Below are 12,500 nucleotides of genomic sequence, written 5' to 3' on the forward strand. Positions count from 1 at the left end.
TGAAGTCGTGAGTGTGATACTGAACGCCGACGGACCATCACCTCCGCTGTTGGTTATCTAACACACTCTCTCTCTCTCTCTCTCTCTCTCTCTCTCTCTCTCTCTCTCTCTCTCACTCTCTCTCATTAGGTGTGGAGATATAAAAAAAGCTCGAGGACTTCACTCAGACTCAGTGTGGTGACCCTGCGGTCACACTGGCCGCTAGTGAACGTTCCTCCTCGTGATGTCACTCTCGGTGCTGGGATCATCAGAAAATATACCCAGCTAGCTCCAGAGCGTATGTAAAGTCACTCATTTCTACCAGCTCTTCTTTGTCATGATAAACATTTTGGACCAGACTTTTAGGAAAACAGGTTCTTCGAGAGTTCTTCGCCTAAGAACCATCCAAATACCAAAACATTTAAAGGAACTTTTTTTTTGGAGCACACTGCTCCACAAGAAGAACTCTGGTGTGTGGTCCAGTGAGTAACTTTACAATATGTTACAGCACACGGTCAGAGAAGCAGGTCTCAGACATGTTTATAAAATGTTTACAATCCTTAAGGAACTTGTTTTTCTTGCAGCGTGAACCGAAATGTTCATTTTTAGTAAGATGACCTCTGATTAGTTGTCCAGTCAGCGATTTTAAATATGTTCTAGCACATTTTTAGGAGCTCAATCGTTCTTTGGATGGTTAAGACACCCTTTGAAAGTTTACGCCCCTTACAGAAGCTGTATGTTTTCTGACGGTGTGGTCTAAAGTGTGTGACAGGTTTTTCCGGGTGGTTTCTGTGGAGCACGCTCTTTAACAAGAAGAACTCTGACTTGTGGTCCAATGAATGCGTCAGACCATACTGTTAGAAAAGCCGGTTCCTTAAGGGTTCTATACTTTTTAGGAGCATATTAATCATGCAAAGAACCTTGAAGGAACCCCACGTTTTCTAACAGTGTGGTCTGGTGCTGCTGCTTCCCTCTGGAGCGTTCTTTCATTTCCTTCTCTTCTTTTTTCATTCGACTCATTAACGGTAGTTTTTACACCTGTATTCTGTTCCATTGTTCTCACTTTTTGCAATTAAACCAACATATGACGACGATGACGACGATGATGATGAAGAAGATGATGCAGCCCCTAATATTTACTGACGTGTTATTAGACGTGTTCAACAGAGACATGGGATTGTTCTGGTTATTATAACGATTGATTAATGGTAGTTTTTACATCTGTATTCTGTTCCACTTTTTTGAAATGAAACATATGATGATGATGATGATGAGGATGAGATGATGAAGATGGTCTTAAACCCAGTTCTGATGGAGTCTCATATTTCTTTCCGTATTTCATCGGGCCTCTGTGTTGATTTCCAGATTTTCAGTTTGTGATGGGGAAGAGAGCAGAAGCAGGCAGAGATGGATCTCACAGATGGATGTGCCGGATGTTGATGATGATGATAGTCAGCATGAGCGAGAGAGAGAGAGAGAGAGAGAGAGAGAGAGAGAGAGGGAGAAAGAACAAGTGAGCGAATGTAGATCTGTGTGTCCAAAAGAGAAACCCACCTGCATTGATCTTCTGCTCTCTGCTGGTATTCATCTTCCTCCACACTGTCCTAATGCAATAAGGCTCCTTACAGACAGGTCTGATGCTGTGATGCTGAATACTGATCGTTTAACGTCCTGCCTCCATCGCTTCGGCTGTAATGGACTCTGAAATTCCATCAGTTAGCCTGTCGTCTGCCGCTTCACTTCATAATCTCAGATGGGAGCCTTTCTCACGGTCTAAAGTCTCACACTGTACGCTTAGTGTTAGTCTTCTTGAGTTAATCTACTTAACTTCATCTGTTTGAGTTAATCGATTTACATCATGACATGGAGTCAGTCTAACTGCTTCTTGCACGTTAGAGTTGACCGGAAGCACTGTATTTCATTCATCTATGTGACTTCATTTGAGTGAGTCTATTTGAGTCTATTTGCCTGCCATGGTTATGCCAGAATCCGCACTGAACTACATTACCCATCAGCCCCAGCACATCACATGACCATGTCATATGTCCTACTGATCACTCATACCTGTTCTGTGCCAAACCGTGTGCCACCAAAACAGCTCTGATGTCAGCAGCAGATCTATGTAGGATGTGAGGTGGGGCTCCATGGATCAGACCTGTTTGTCCAGCACACCCCACACATACTTGATTAGAGATCTGGGGAATTCGGAGGCCGATTAAACTCCTTCAACTCTTTACCGTGTTGCTCAAACCGTTCCTGAGCATTTTTTTGCAGTGTGTCAGGGAACGTTATCCTGCTGAAAGAAGCCACTGATATTAGGGAGCTCTGTTACCATGAAGTCTAAAAGTAAAGTCTGAAGTACTTTAGTCTGCAGCAGTGTTTAGGTAGGTGTAGTAACATTCTCATGAACACCAGTTTCCCAGCAGAACATTGCGCAGAGCATCACACTGCCTCCGCCAGCGTGCCTTCTTCCAGGTCCAGGTCCTCTGGCAGAAAAAACAGCCCCAAAACATTAAAGAGCCACCACCATACTTACCCGTGAGCATGAGCTACTCTTTCCATATGGCTCCTTTTCCAGCCTTTTGTTGCCCCGTCCCAACTTTTTTGAGACTTGTTGCTGCCATCGAATTCAAAATGACCTTATATTTTCCCCTTAAAACGGTACATTTCCTCAGTTGAAACATTTGGTCCGTTTTCTATGTTCTGTTCTGAATAACATGCGGGTTTATGAGATTCGCAAATCGTCGCGTTGTGTTTTTATTTACGTTTTACACGGCGCCCCAGATTTTTTGGGACTGGGGTTGTACTGTATATGACGTAATTCTCAGCATACCCAGAAAACCATATAAACAAAATGCAACTTAGACATGACGGGGTATAAATATGAGGTGACGGAGAGGCCGGACTTGCTTACTCATTTATGGGTCTCCAGAATAATGAGGAAATGTTAAATACATCACAGTGATGCAGGATGAACTGCGATTGAGATGAGCCATATCTGAACGTCATTCTGAAGAAGAGCTCGTGTGAAGGCCAGACGAGCCCGGCCCTGGTTTCTCTTCAGCGTTCTGATTAATTACGCCTCTCCACATGGAGCTGCTGATTCGACCTCCATGAGTTAATTACTATGAGCGAGACTTTAGCCGGCACCCTGATCCCGGAGCTGTCACATTGTTGCTACGTGTGTTAGCATTATGGCTAGAAATCTGTGCTAATACGGAGCTTCAGACTCCCACTCACAGACAGTCATCTGCTCTCTCTCGCCCACATTTTTCCTGTTCCTTGTTCCTCTCTCGCTCTCTCTCTCTCTCTCTGTTTCTCTCGCTCTCTTTTCTTTTACAGATCGGCATGGAAGAAGTGAACTCCCACACGGCATACACACTTCACTACAGTTCCACTGGAGAAGCCAGGACTGCTCTTACACACCTACTTTACTTCTTTATGCCGTATTACCCTCCTCTTCATTTGTTCATCTGCACTTGGACTTGTTAATCTTCCGACCCTGTAGAGCAGTGGATGATTTATGACCGGCGTTCAGAGTGTTTTCATGCTGTGAAAACTCAAATCCAGACGGAGAACCTAAGTTTCTATTAATAGCTTAAAGAACACCGGGGTTCAGTCAGAGACCCCGTCCTTCTTTATATCATCCCGAATATAGGAACAACCCGAATACAGCCCAACTACACCACAGAGCTGCTGGATTCTGCTCGGTCAGGAGGTGTTGATTAGTTCTCTAGAACAGCGGCTCTGACAGTAGCGCAGGTTTATACGAATGCTCTCGTTCTAATCTCGTTATGGTTTCTATAGTAACAGCTCGTCACGGTGGATGCGCCACATGAACGTGATATTAAAAACTGCTGATATGGTGAAGCTTTCTTGTAAAGAGAAATGTGTTTATGTAACATTTATGGAAGGAGTCTCCAGTGTCAGCGCAGTCCGAGGCAAAGCTGTCACTCACTTCTTAACGTAACTGAGAACTGGAACTAACTGGTTCGAATATTACACTTATAATAAAACGTATTGTGCATCATAATTAAAACATTTCATCGTTGGCAAATTGCAGCGGTGTACGAGGAATTAAACACTTTGGGACGTGTAGTTTTTAGTAAAATAATAACGTAAAGCCTCTGTCCATCTCTACATCTGGTCCTGGATTAGCTTCCTATAGCAGCATGTTATATATTCCTCAAAATATAGCTGCAATAACACTGCAGTGTCTATATTATAATTAATGGATATTTCAATTGTTTCATTCTACCGTTAATTTTCTCCAAACGTTTCATTTGAATAAATCATAGCTTCGGATATTTTAGCGGATCAGCACAAGTGAGACGAGTTTAAACGGGAGGTGAAGCTAGCTAGCTGGTTAGCTAACATTTTCTAGCTAGCCTGAAATCCTTGCCAATCGCATACAGCTCACTTTTTTTTAAAACTCCCAGTGAATTCTGTCTCTGTTCTGGTTCGTTAATTCGACATCTTATGTCACAACCTCGCTATGTACATTTTCGATTTTTCAAACTTTTCCTGTGAATTTAGCCGAGCGGATTGATTGGAGGACGCACGATGGGTTAGCACATTCGCCTCACACTGCCAGGATTGGGGGCTCGATTCCCGCCGCTGCCCTGTGTGTGCGGAGTCCAAAGACATGCATGGTAGTCTGATTGGCGCGTCCAAAGTGTCCGAAGTGTCCGTAGTGTATGAATGGGTGTGTGAGTGTGTATGTGATTGTGCCCTGTGATGGATTGGTACCCTGTCCAGGGTGTACCCCGCCTTGTGCCCCATGCTCCCTGAGATAGACTCCAGGTTCCCCGTGACCCTGAAAAGGATAAAGCGGTATAGAAGATGGATGGATGGATGGATTGGAACTCACAGGTTTAAAACCGTGTTGTGTTAATCAACTAAACACTCACTGGATATTTTATAAAGATTGATTTCGATGCAAGTGTCAGAGGTTAATCCAGCAGCACACACACACACACACACACACACACACACACACACACTGCATACATACAGAAAGGACTAGAAGGATCAATGGGGATCAGTGGGTTCAGTGTAAAAATGTTGACAGTCTGACAGCTCATTTTAGCACACTGCTGTTGAATTCTGGATTCTGATTGGTCAGAGGGTGTTGATTCTTTTTCTATAAGAGCAGCTTTGACAGAAGTGCAACTGCAAATGTTTTATTCTGAAAAAGAATAATGAGAGGAAATTTCTCCCTCGAGGCTTAGTTTTCTGGAAGGTCTTGGACACCAAACCTACCGCAGGCCCTGGTGCTGTAACATCATTTAGTTCCTACGCTAAAGATTTCGATCTGTAGTCATTAATAATGTTAAAGTGTTCAGGTATGGACAGAAAATGGACAGTGGAGGAAAGAGAAAGAGCCATGCCTCTCGCAGGGCACGGTTTATTTATTTATTTATTGAATAAGTTGAAAGGTTATGTTGAAGCACCCTCAGCCTGCATTAGAGCTGCTGTATACAGCGAGGGAACAGCGCTCTCTCTCACTCACTCTCATCAACACTAACTCCGGCTCACTGCCGTCTCCAGGCAACGGGACACGATTCACGTTTCACATTTCACTGCTCGTTCCTGATCTGTCCAGGGCTGAAGGATGGACGGTGAACATCCCTCAAACCTTCAACCTCAGTAACTTAGATTCCACGCAGTGATTTACAGTGAATCAGCTCCTGTGTGCTGCTTAATAACGCCTCCAGTGTGCGACTGTCAGGAAACCACCATACGAATACCTTATTCAGAATAAAAAGATAACGTTCCAAACAGATACGAACTCGGACACGAACTCGGACACGAACTCGGACACGAACTAGGATACGAACTCGGATACGAACACATTTACGAACTGTCACACGAACACATTTACGGACTCTCACACGAACACATTTACGGACTCTCACACACACACATTTACGAACTCTCTCACACATTTACGAACTGTCACACGAACACATTTACGAACTCTCACACGAACACATTTACGAACTGTCACACGAACACATTTACGAACTCTCACACACACACATTTACGAACTCTCACACGAACACATTTACGAACTCTCACACGAACACATTTACGAACTCTCACACGAACACATTTACGAACTCTCACACAAACACATTTACCAACTGTCACACGAACCCATTTACGAACTCTCACACACACACATTTACGAACTGTCATACGAACACATTTACGAACTGTCACACGAACACATTTACGAACTCACACACACACGTTTACGAACTGTCACACGAACACATTTACGAACTGTCACACGAACACATTTACGAACTGTCACACGAACACATTTACGAACTGTCACACGAGCACATTTACGAACTGTCACACGAACACATTTACGGACTCTCACACGAACACATTTACGGACTCTCACACGAACACATTTACGAACTGTCACACGAACACATTTACGAACTGTCACACGAACCCATTTACAAACTGTCACACGAACACATTTACGAACTCTCACACGAACACATTTACGAACTCTCACACGAACACATTTACCAACTGTCACACGAACCCATTTACGAACTCTCACACACACACATTTACGAACTCTCACACGAACACATTTACGAACTCTCACACGAACACATTTACGAACTCTCACACGAACACATTTACGAACTCTCACACGAACACATTTACGAACTCTCACACGAACACATTTACGAACTCTCACACAAACACATTTACGAACTCTCACACACACACATTTACGAACTCTCACACACACACATTTACGAACTCTCTCACACACGCATTTATGAACTCAGACATGAACTCAGACATGAACTCAGATCTTTTTTAGACAGCATACAGAAAGATTCCCAGGGCGTCTGATTGAAGATAGAGGTGAGCATCAGGACAGGGATCCTGTGGGACTCAACAAAAAAGTCACACCAGCATGAGGTTTTTATTTTCATGGGGTTGCGAGTGAAGCTCACTGAACAAACAAAGACCAAACATAGAATGGTTACGAAACAAAACTAATAACTGTGAGAGTATTATGAGAACAGTCCTGCACACATCTCTAGTTGAGAGCGATCATGAACTGGGGCGATGGAGCTGAGGTTGAGGATCTGTCAGACCCTGAATCCACACACCTACTCCTTGGGGATTTAGTGTTATCAGGGCAGAAGTTTTTTTTTAAATCCTTTTTGGGTTTAAATTTGGACACAGATTCAGATCGTGGTTTTGTGATCTGTGATGGCTCAATGCTTTCTGATGTTTCCTGATACTTTAGCATGAGTGGACGACTGCAGAGAGATGAACCGTGGGAGGTATGGGCTCTGAGGCAGTGTACTTACACACTCACTCTGGATGGACTCCAGCTCCCTCTACTGGTGACTCCTAAAAAAAAAATACCGCAGCACAAACCTGATCTCTGTAGAACCTCACTCAGACGTGAGAAAGATGAACAAAGAAGAAGAAAAATCTGTGCACAAGGATGCATTCAGTATCTACGGTGCTTTATTTAATTATAGTATGGACAAGAATTTGGAGACGTTTCCACAAAACCCGATTACCCCAAACTCTGTTACGATAGAGGTCTAAGGGGCAAATGTTGAACTCATTAAAGGTTTCGGTTGTGTGATTATAAAATGTAAATTCAGAACAACAGGACGAGAAGGACCTGAGAGGAAATCTTCCCAGATCTTTTCTTACAGACTTTCAGCTGTAACGTTCCAGCACTGGAGCGGTACGGTACAGTAACAAGTAGTTCCGGTTACCTTTACAGTTCCCTGAAGGTTTAGTGGTATCCATACGCCATCAGAGCCACACAACTACAGGTTCTTCCTTCTGAAAAAAAGCACAGCTTTACATATTCAATACATACCAATGTTCTACAAAAAAAAATAAAAAAATCTGCCCTTGAGGCATGAGATAAGATTGGATTTCTCAGTGATGAAATTCCTGTCTGGATTCTAATCACACTGACACAGAAGACAGAGATTAGGATGAAAAACGCTGGACTTTATCTGCAATCCTTTTGGTTTATTTATCCTCATCCTCCTACTCTGTGTATAAACACCTTCCTTCATCATTAGTCTTATTATTCCGAGCCCGGATTATTCCTAGTGAACACTGATCTCATTTCTAACACCTCCTGCACCGTCCCCCTGAGATCTGCACGGATAGCGCATTCTAGCATTTTCTGGCCTCTTATTAACGAATGCGGGCGGGCTGTAAATGCTGAGGTTCGTACTCATCACTCCTGAGAAACACAATCCGCTGATACATGAATTATCACCGGCCGCCTCTCTGCGTTTAGTCGAGACGTGGAGGATGGTGATTAAATCTGATGAACTGAGGAGCTGGATATCGTCCTGTGATTGTCAATAACGCGTCCCCGCTTTGCTTAAGTAGTTTATAATAGTGTTTCAGGGTTGCCAGATCTACAGTTTTCCTAAGAATCCTTTGGCGTTCCAGTGCTTCCTAGATCGTTTGCGTACATTCGATTTTGCAGGATAAATACATGACCTGTTAGATATTTGTCTTAGCCTTAGATGCTCCACATGTCTGATCACGTGTCTTTTGCACACTTTTCTGGCTGCAAGTTTCAGGATCTTTTTCCGGAACGTTGAAATCTGTTCAGCCATGAAATCCATCTTTCCATTTTTTAATAATAGATTTAATTGTGTTCAAAGTTTGGGATTTTTTTTTTTTTTTATAACCAAACAGTGATTGATATTTTTCCAGAACTTTGTCCCAGATTTGTTTCGGCTGCTGCTTGATCTTCACGATGCTGGTTGATTAGGTGTGTTGTCTAACAAACTCTAAACTCGAACCACAAAACAGACATGAGGCTCTGTTTACAGAGGAATCTTCTGATAATACTGATTCTTGCCGAGTTGCCAAAAACAAGCTTCATTACGGATTTTAATTAGCCAAGGGGATAAGGTAATTGAATTGGACTGTGAAAAACAAGGAATCTCAGTTTTGCATATTAGACTGATTACTATGGCAACGCTTCATGTGGACGTTCCAGAGGACAAGTGGTACATTTCAGCTTCACCCGTGTGTCCCTGAATAATCTCAATGCCATCAATTCGAGGAAATATTACAGTATGGTGTGTGTGTGTGTGTGTGTGTGTGTGTGTGTGTGTGGTTGGGTGTTTGAGGGTGGAAAGAATACATAAAATGACACTTCAGTAGAAGTATGCATACTGCGTTGAAATCGTACTCGATTAAGAGGCAGAAGAATCAGAATAATACTGGTGAAAGTTGAAGCGTGTCCACATTTACACAGAATTTTAAAGTAAAATGGCAATTTTGGACAATTTTTGTTTATGTTACATTTCTAACCATTCACACGGCCTAATGAGTTTGTGTGGGGGAATTTTTTTTTGTTATTTGAACAAATCGTAGTGCTATAATTATCCTCAATAAGCTTACAATCATTCACAACGTTTTTCTTTATTTGTTTGTTTGGTTGGTTGGTTGGTTGGTTGGTTGGGTGGTTAGTTGTTTATTTGGTTGGTTGGTTGGTTGGTTGACTGGTTGGTTGGCTGGTTGGTTGGGTGGTTAGTTGTTTATTTGGTTGGTTGGTTGGTTGGTTGACTGGTTGGTTGGCTGGTTGGTTGGGTGGTTAGTTGTTTATTTGGTTGGTTGGTTGGCTGGTTGGTTAGTTGTTTGTTTGGTTGGTTGGTTGGTTGGTTGACTGGTTGGTTGGGTGGTTAGTTGTTTATTTGGTTGGTTGGTTGGTTGCCTGGTTGGTTGGGTGGTTAGTTGTTTATTTGGTTGGTTGGTTGGCTGGTTGGTTAGTTGTTTGTTTGGTTGGTTGGTTGGTTGGTTGACTGGTTGGTTGGGTGGTTAGTTGTTTATTTGGTTGGTTGGTTGGTTGGTTGGTTGGTTGGTTGGTTGACTGGTTGGTTGGGTGGTTAGTTGTTTATTTGGTTGGTTGGTTGGTTGGTTGGTTGGTTAGTTGTTTGTTTGGTTTGTTTGGTTGGTTGGTTGGTTGGTTGGTTGGCTGGTTGGTTGTTTGTTTGGTTTGTTTGGTTGGTTGGTTGGTTGGCTGGTTGGTTGGTTAGTTGTTTGTTTGGTTGGTTGGTTTTTTGGTAATTTCTATAGACCAAGGGTCAAACAATAAATCACTGTTATTTTAGGTTCTTTTTCTGAGCATTTTGGACCCAAAATAAAAAGTGTGATGAAAGAAATAATGTTTTAAAACGTTTAATTATTCATTATTTCCCAAATCAAATAATGAGGCATAACATCAGATAGGTCTGTTTTTGTTAACATTTTGCAGATTTGCAGATTTTATCAAGATATTTATAAGTATTTTGAGAGTTTAGATCAATTAATAAATAAATAAATCACCGGATAGTGCATTCTAGCATTTTCTGGCCTCTCCTGACCGAATACGAGCGAGCTGTAAATGCTGAGGCTCGTACTCATCAGTCCTGAGAAACACACTGCGCTGATACACGAGGTACCGAGCGGCCGTCTAGCAGCGGTGTTATAAGTCTTTAGTAACTCAAATATTCACTCTTTACAACTGAGAGAAAAGCATCTCAGCATGCACACCACATCGAACCTTGAGGTGGATGAGCTAAAACAGCAGGAGATCGCATCGGGTTCCTCTCCTGTCAGCCCAGAACAGGAATCTGAGGCTTGCATGGGCACAGAGTCACCCAAACTGGACAGCTGACGATTAGAAAAAAACCCACCTGGTCTTTTTCCAGTCTTCACCACAGCATTGTAAAGAGTGATTATATCAGTTACTATATCCTTCCTGGCAGCTCGAACCATCATGGCCATTTTTCCTCTGAACTGTCTTGTCAACAAGGCGTTTCCACCCACAGAGACAGAACTGACGCTCACGCAGTGTTTTGTGTTTTTCGCACCATTCTGTGTAAACTCTAGAGACTGTCGCGTGTGAAATCCCAGAAGATCAGCAGTTTCTGAAATACTCAAACCAGCATATCTGGTGCCAACAACCACGCCACGGTTAAAGTCCCACTTTAGAAATCAGACTTTTTCTTCAATCCGATGTTTGATGTGAACTGAAGCTCTTGAAGCTCTGTATCTGCATGATTTTATGCATGGTGCCGCTGCCACATGAACTGCATGAATCAGCGGGTGTACATGTGTTCCTAATAAAGTGGACGGTGAGAGTATATTAAATGCTTGGCGATACACTCAGAATATTTTCCAAGCCAAAAGAAATTAACAAAGGCAATTAATGACTTAATGAATGTTCAGGACTTTTACTCATTTCTTTATTATATTTTATTAGCAAGACAGTTACAATTTGTTGGTCTGATTTTCGTTGTTGTTGTCGTCATAACCAGCAGAACTCTTTTTAATGCTGAATCAGATGCAGGAGTCTCTGACTGAGAGGCAGAATCACCTCCTGCTCCACACGTCAGCAGATTGTAGAGCAGCGGGTCATTTAGCCCGTAGCTAGCATCAATCAGGAAGCCATACAGCCCGTCATTTGTAGGAGCGGCGTCCAGCCGGTGGGCCGGAGTTAAATATAACGGATGATTGGACTCATGGCGTCTTGGCATCGGGGAACGATTCAATTTCAGCATGATGGATGGAGGAGACGGTCAGAGAGAGAGCGAGACCCGAGACCTGACACAGATCGAGCTGGAGAAACTGATACACCCGCCATGGATCGATATAAAAAAACGTCACGTATAGATTTTAGGGGGGGAAAACATCAACAGAAACCCCTAGTGGCCGATTTTATTCAAATTTTATTATCCAATCAAGCAGAGGTCAGAATTTTTACACTTCTTTGTGGTTTATCCGTAAAACGACAAGCTGCGGTTTATTTTTCATCTTATTAACTTCGAGCGTGAGAAAGACGAGAGGCTGGTGAGGGAAGCATTCGAATTTTCTTGACTATTAAATGTGTTTTTTTTTTTTAAAAAAAAACAGATCAAATGTATGACGTGTTCTTCAGTAAATCAGATTCTGTTGTGGTATGAGAGGAATAAAACACTATGTAAGACGTGCTGTTATGGGAAAATAATCATAATAATAATAATAATCGGTGCGGTAACAGTGACTCCACTTCATCACACCACTCTGTCGTTGATTATTTTATTAGAACACTTTATTATATGTTTTTTGTGGCGTTTTCCGACTTCTATTATACGACAGTTCAAAAAAATTTCATCAGCTCCATTGGTGGCCATGGTTAAAATCCCTGTTGTGTTATTTTTACCCAGAAGTAAGTTCAAAAAGTTTATTTATACGCATACAGGGGAGAAAAAAAAAACTTTGTGCGAGCAGACAGACGCATTAATCATGCCAGAGAGGAATCTCCAGAGACAAGACCTTGCTTTTAGAACGGAAAGTGCCAGACGCGAGCAGAAACAGAAATGCTGAGCGTCATCAAAGAACCTGGCTTCAAAACACACATTAGAGAATGTCATCACGTGAGGCCATCAAACCCAACTGTTCCAGAAGACTCTATCACTACCATAAGCACTCTCTGCTTTCATCCATCTGTATCAGA

This window comes from Ictalurus punctatus, chromosome 11 (assembly GCF_001660625.3).
Source record: "Ictalurus punctatus breed USDA103 chromosome 11, Coco_2.0, whole genome shotgun sequence".
In the NCBI taxonomy this organism is placed as follows: domain Eukaryota; kingdom Metazoa; phylum Chordata; class Actinopteri; order Siluriformes; family Ictaluridae; genus Ictalurus; species Ictalurus punctatus.